The 6,627-nt window shown below is 42.6% G+C and overlaps 1 long non-coding RNA gene across 1 annotated transcript in view; it reads right to left on the bottom strand.

Annotated features, from left to right (window-relative positions):
* Positions 1 to 1,271: 1,271 nt before the first annotated feature.
* LOC138673131 (uncharacterized) overlaps positions 1,272 to 6,627 on the bottom strand; it is a 205,821-nt gene continuing 200,465 nt past the window's right edge. Inside the window, exon 2 of the long non-coding RNA XR_011319811.1 lies at positions 1,272 to 1,351. This is a non-coding gene — a long non-coding RNA (uncharacterized lncRNA). The remainder of the gene's footprint in view (positions 1,352 to 6,627) is intronic.

Here is a 6,627-nt window from a genome sequence, read left to right as displayed (position 1 = left end):
CCTCCATGCCGAAGTGCAGAATTCTGGACGCCAGAAGACCGAGGTTGTGGGGGTAACTCTATGCCCCATGGCGGAAACCGGCAGAAAGGAGATTGCAGGTCACCTGTCCACCATTAACACCCGAAGGCACAGTAACAGATAGAGCCCGGAGTCATCGTGAGAGACCCTGTAAAAAGGCTCGAGTTACCTGCCATGTGGGTAGTGTCCTACAGGCAAGAGGGACAGAGAGAACATGAGGACCTTTTGTGAGACCTAAGGCAGCAAGGGACTACAACACAGCGCATAGTGGAAGGATTCCAACCCCACCTGGTGGGGGGATTCCTGAGTGGCTTCCAAGCCGATCGGTCCATACCAGTACCTGTGATCCAGTGCCCTGGACTGTGGCTGCCTTACACCAGTAAAGAGGTAAAGAGACTGCAACATTGTGTCCTCTGTTTCTTACTACACCATCTTTATCTTTTACACCGGGAGCCCTGGGGATCCAGCTTCACTTGTGGGAAGCAATACCATCCCTGCTGCCATAACATCACCGCAGTGGACCCTTTAAGCAGCGTCGGTCATCCCTGACCAATTACCACAGTTGACGTCATGAACATTCTTATTCCTAAAAACCCCTATAAAGACATTTCCTTTAATTTGGATGCCCAGGGCCATGGACTGGGTCACTGCCACCATGACCGCCCCTTTAAAGACTAACAGACCCAGTACCAAGTAACCCCTAGGCCCTGGCAGGCGCTCCATATGTGAACACAATCAGTGCTTGTTTAGGCTTTGACACAGGTGAATTTCTGCATAAATTCCATACCTGCTTTCAGTTTTTGATACGTTTTTCTATGCAGCAAAAACACATGTGTTTTGGGAAAGTATAGATAGATAGATATGAGATTGATATATATGAGCTAGGTATGAGATAGATAGATCCATAGAAAGATGGAAAGAGATTTGTTAGATTATTGAATGCCTCGCATACTTGTATTAATAAATAAATATAATTTAAAAAATGACGTGGGCCCACTAATTTTTGATAACCAGTAAAGTAGAGAGTTGTGGGCTTGTATTATCAGGATGGGAAGGCCCATGGTTATTTGGCCCCTTCCCAGTCTAAAAATACAAGCCCACAGCTTCCTATGAATTGGCATATCAATTGGATCAGACAATCCGGGAACATTCCCTGGATCTTCTCGATTGCCCTGGTGCGGTGGCCTTTGTAATAATAGTTTATAGGGTTGAGGTCACAGGAAAAAAAGTTAATTTTGAAAAACACTCCATACCTCATTCATCAATTTATTTAAAAAGAAACCAACAAGATTCAGCATAATCCATCGAATCAGAATAGTCCAAAAATGGGAACCTGAAAGACATAAAAGGAAAGTTAAATAAATAAAAACAAGAAACACTCCCTTATTCACAAGTTTATTAAAATCTCCACAACTCTGTCATAATCCCTTGTGATTCACGATGTCAAGTGATTCTGAATGACGCATCAAAGGTCACTATATATCATGTCTAATGCTTGATGACGTCAGTAACTCGTGCTTGAGAAATGACAAGGAGAGACCCTTTGTTAGGCATCGGGATTTTCCCACTCTGCAGGATAGATCCCAAGCATTATCTGCTTCTGCGTTCTCCCATTCTGGCCCAGCTGCTGCGATTGCTACAAAGCACAGACATCGGTCCCAGCATCTCGCTCAGGCTCTTGGTATATGTTTGGTTACTGCTGGCTCTCCAGTCAACTCTATGGTAACCAATGATATGCGGGTGCAACCTTGCACACTGGAGTATAAGTCCAGAGATCACCTTACTGAGCATGTCCGTGATGTGGCTCTGATGATGTGGCAGCCCCGGACTGGCCCACTGTTAATGTCTCGTCCAAATAGGCATGAGTGTTTGGGGTGAAGCTTAGAGTATAAAAGGCTCTCTGTGGCACACGCGGGCGCGCTAGTGTCATTTATGTTTGGTGTGTGGGCTACTCTGCCACTCTGTCTGCACGTGTGTCTTTGCCCAGAGACTGTACACGTTGGCAGGCAGGTTGCACACTTTTGCGGTTTCGTACCCTTGGCTCTATGCCTGAGTCTCTAGTCTGCTACAAGCTTAGGGTGCCGGTCAGGCTCAGGTTCAGTAGTCTCAGGCCTGGGGAAACTAGCCGCCTGGCTTAGCATCTGTTTCGCACATGTGTGCAATGGGCACAGTTCAGTTACAGAGCAAGCTCAACCCTTATTCTATACTTCTTGGTGAAAGCAAAAGGGTATTATATCTAGTGTCAAAGAGTTCTCTCTCTTGGCTCAGCATCTGCTTCATTCGTGTGTGCGGTTAGCACCGTTTAGCTGCAGAGCTAGCCCAATCACACGTGCTATTTCCCTGTGACGTTAACAGGGTATTCCCGCAAGAGAAATTGACATGCTGCTGCTCAGAACTCCACACTGTAGGTAAGTTTATATAGCGTATAAAGGAAGGACATTTCTGCTAATCCCATTTACTGTGTTTGCATCCAAAACGCTACAATTCCTGATCGTGGGTACGCAGCCTAAGTGTTCCCTGAAAATAAAAGAGGTAGAGTACCACTCACATACATATTCTTTCATGTCTTGATCTCAATTTTCAAGAGCAAACATCTCTCTCGCCACACACTGAGGCATCTTGTATGAAAACCAATGCATTAGACATGTACCAGATTGTATGACATCATCAAAGATAACTGTGCATGTCACCTTCGCCATTTGCTATGTTGTAAATTACTTTCTTTGATTTTGTTAAAATCCTTTCCTGAAATATTGAGCCCCAAACACTTTATATCTCTGTTTGCACATTTTATGAGCATTTGACAGAGTGAAATTGTTTCAGCTACAAATTGTGATTGCTTTATTGAGAACTGATGCCAATTTCCCTACACAAATGCTTTGTCTAGAAATTCACCATAAAATACTTTCACATATTTACCATAGACGCTTCGCTGGATGCAGCTTTGAAAGTGGATATCTGATTTATATTGTGTTGCTTTAAAATGAGGGGAAACTAAACTAGACACTGTTGCCATAAGGTCTGATGATATAAAACCGGCTGCATTCCAGGAAAAGGAAACATTGCCTAATTAATGTCTATATGATACTACTTATTTAGGAAAAAGCAATATTCTGCTTGGAGCCGATATTAGCATAAGCATATCCTTTATGTGTTCTATCATTAGTTCTTATGACTATATTTCCAGGCAAACAATCTCATCCTTGTATTCTTTCCCCCTCGACATTTGTGCATGCTCTCCACATCCAAGCCATTATATTTTTGCTGCCGCATATGGTCCATGTGCTTTTTTCCAAAGCTATTAAACTTGCTTCTCAAATTGGAGAAGCGGCAATTGACCCATTATTCTGTTTATTTAATTCCCAGGCAAATGTGGCAGGAGGGACATTACTGTTTGAAATTGCTATATGTGGAATGAATGGTAAGAAGATAAAGGCAATGACACTCGGGGAAGCAGATGGCTTGTCTGCAGTGAGAGGTAGGTATCACAACCCACTGCCTGGCTCCAGCTAATTTAGTCTTAATGCATTTTTTAGAGCCTTTGTTTTAATATCAAATCGTACTGAATCACAGGAGTGTAAATCATGGCACATTGAATTGACTCATCAAATGTGGGACATTTAGCACTGGCTAATTATATAGCGATGGTTACGTGGTAAGTTGAGATTTTGCTTGGGTAGGAAAAAAATCAAAACAAATATGCTCTGACTTGCTTGTTCAACCCTTTAACCTTCACAGTTGTGAGTGGAGATAAAACTATTATATAATCTATAGAATCAATTACAGAATATAAGGATAGTCTAGAAGTTACAGTATGTGAAATACAATTTTTATGCTATATCCAATTAAGAAAAAAATTGACACTGTGGGCTAAATTAGTCCTTGTATTCACAGTATCTTTTTCCGCACACCAATCGCGGGCAAAGGATCGGCCATCCTATTCAATCAGCAATATAGAGACATAAGAATTCATACACCCTCGAAGAAGGACAATATTTATATCGCAGTCTAGCTTAGAAGGGTTGTCGACTTTAGGTTACAAGTCTGGAGTCACTCTATGTAAATGCAGACTTGTGAATACTCACATGATGCTTGTTGTGCACTGGGAGGATTCTCCGGTCCTGGGAGCGGTTTGGCGCATGACCGCAAGTATGTGATTTGCATACATACGGTCACTTGCTGACCAGATGGGCAAGGTCTCGCTCAATGCAAGTGTATTGAGCAAGGCTGGGCACAGTCTAGTCAGAATGTGGCCAGAAGTATGCAAATCACATACTTGTGGTCACATGACTGCCCGCTTCCGGCACCGGCAAAGGAGAAACCTCACAGTGTGCAGTTCATGCAAAATGAGGATCCACAATTCTGTCGCCAAATAAAGTGACTGCAAAATTGTAGCCTAAGGGCGGAAAACCCCTTTGGACACCAAATAAATGGGGTTTTCTGGGTTTACATTATATCTGCTGCTGCTCCAGTGTTACCTCTTTGTCACAGTCTCCAATATTTGCCATAACATCACCACTTGTGCCATGTCAAAGAAAAAAGAGCAGCACAGGTAAAGTAATGCTGGAGTGATAGGGTTTACTTATGCCGATTTTCTTAATTTTAGATCAGGGAAAGCCTGTGCACTAAAGAAAATTACCCCTCAAAAATCCCTTCACTATGTAATATTAGCCCGTACGTAACACACATACATGTATATAGTATAGACACTAAGCTAAAACTTTGGCCACTTTTGAATGAATTGTTATAAACTTGGGTATTCTAGCATAGGAGATGAAACTGCCCATTATTTCTTGCCGCATCATTCCTGTTTCAGGTGCCCTGCTGCCAAAGGTCTTGGTGGGTAAACATTGGAGGCTGCCATCTGCCACATTCAAAACTTCCATGTAAGCAGTCACATAATTTACTTAGCTATGCCCTCTTCTGAGCCAATGTTGAAAGTTTTTAGCACATGCACAATGTAAGATAGCTGAAAGTAAGATCCTGGATGGCAGACATGTGTTACAGAGAGTGTTTTATACAAGCAGAAAAAATTGACCAGCACATCCCAAAGAGGGTGAATAGGTGCCAGCTATCATAATTCTAAGAAAATACAAAGCTGAACTCTGGATTGTTTAGAATGGTAAATCTAGAAAATTGGAACTGCAATACTGCTATAGAACATTGGTTAAGTGCTATATTATGCACATGTAGAATTTTTGAAAATTGGAAATGGAATATTGCTATAGGACAGTTTACAGTAAAAAGAAGGTTGTTAGCACATAAATTGGCCAATGTTAATGAACCCAACTGAAACGTAAATGCGTACCTTATAGTTGGGTCCCTGTCCTCAAGCGATTCCTCTCTAAGACAATAAAGCCTACACTATATGGGGCAGAAAGTTACCAGCTAGTAACAACCACCTGAGTCTGATGGGATTGGGCGTGAGAGTGCATATGTCACATATGTTTGCTACAAACAGAAAAAACTGACCAGCACATCCCAACTAGTAGGAATAGGTGCCAGCTAACATAACAATTCTAAGAAGATACAAATCTGAACTCTGTAAAGTTTCATGTAGCAATATTGCATTTCCAATTTTCAAAAATTCCACATGTACATAGTATAGCACTTAACCAATGTTCTATGGCAGTAATGCAGGTCCAATTTTTGGGATTTACCATTCTAAACAATCCAAAGTGCACATCCCAACTAGTGTGAATAGGTGCCACCTAATATAATAATTCTTATAAAATTCAAAGCTGCACTTTGGATTGTTTAAAATGGTAAGCCTAGAAAGTTTGGGATTGGCCAGCTGAGAGACTTCATAGTGAAAAGTCCTCTATTAAAGGCACATGTGTTAAATGGTGCTACTCAGAAGCCAGGCGGCGATAATTGTTTCCCCTATTTGGCTAGGAATAATGATCAGTTTTGTTGAGGGACCACAGTGAAGGGCCAGGTAAAAGGGCACCTTGTCACAAGAGGCACAATTCAGGGGGTATAATAGACCATCTTGAATTAGGCAATTTAAGCCAGGGGATTGGGTAATTATGTTAATGCCCACTGTCAAGAGAAAATTACATGAGGTTGGGGAAAAAGTGGGAAAGTTTAACTATAACATACACTGACCAGGGAAAAGGAAGCTCTTCCCGATATCATGTCAACCTGTTGAAACTCTGGAAGGATAGTGACCCACTGGAAATGCAGCGCCCCAGAGTCCTGGTTCGTTGCAGTAATGTTATTCTTCCACCAGGGGGAGTGATGTTACGTCTGAAGGCAATGAAGGAGATCTCCTGTTCAGGTATCACAGCCACCCACACACTTCACACGCCAGTCCACCAGGGGGAGCTAAGGGTTCTATCTTTTAGGCCACTCCTCACATAGGGTAAAACTGGAGGGTTGGTTAGGAAGTTAGTCAGAGTCAGAAGGAGGAGAGGAGAGTTCCTGGCTGGGGACCGACGAGGAAAGGTCTCCCGGTCGAGCTGGCTGGTGTGATCCCTGGTCAGATCCAGACTGAAGTCTGAGGAAGAGAGAAAGAAGGACATGGAGCTGCGCCTGCAACCCATGCGGTAGCATCCTAAGAAAGGACATGAAAGGAATTGTGCTGTAGTGAGTGAGAAAAGAAGTCAT

This window comes from Ranitomeya imitator, chromosome 3, assembly GCF_032444005.1.
Source record: "Ranitomeya imitator isolate aRanImi1 chromosome 3, aRanImi1.pri, whole genome shotgun sequence".
Lineage (NCBI taxonomy): Eukaryota > Metazoa > Chordata > Amphibia > Anura > Dendrobatidae > Ranitomeya > Ranitomeya imitator.
This window is presented reverse-complemented; position numbering and strand designations above follow the sequence as displayed.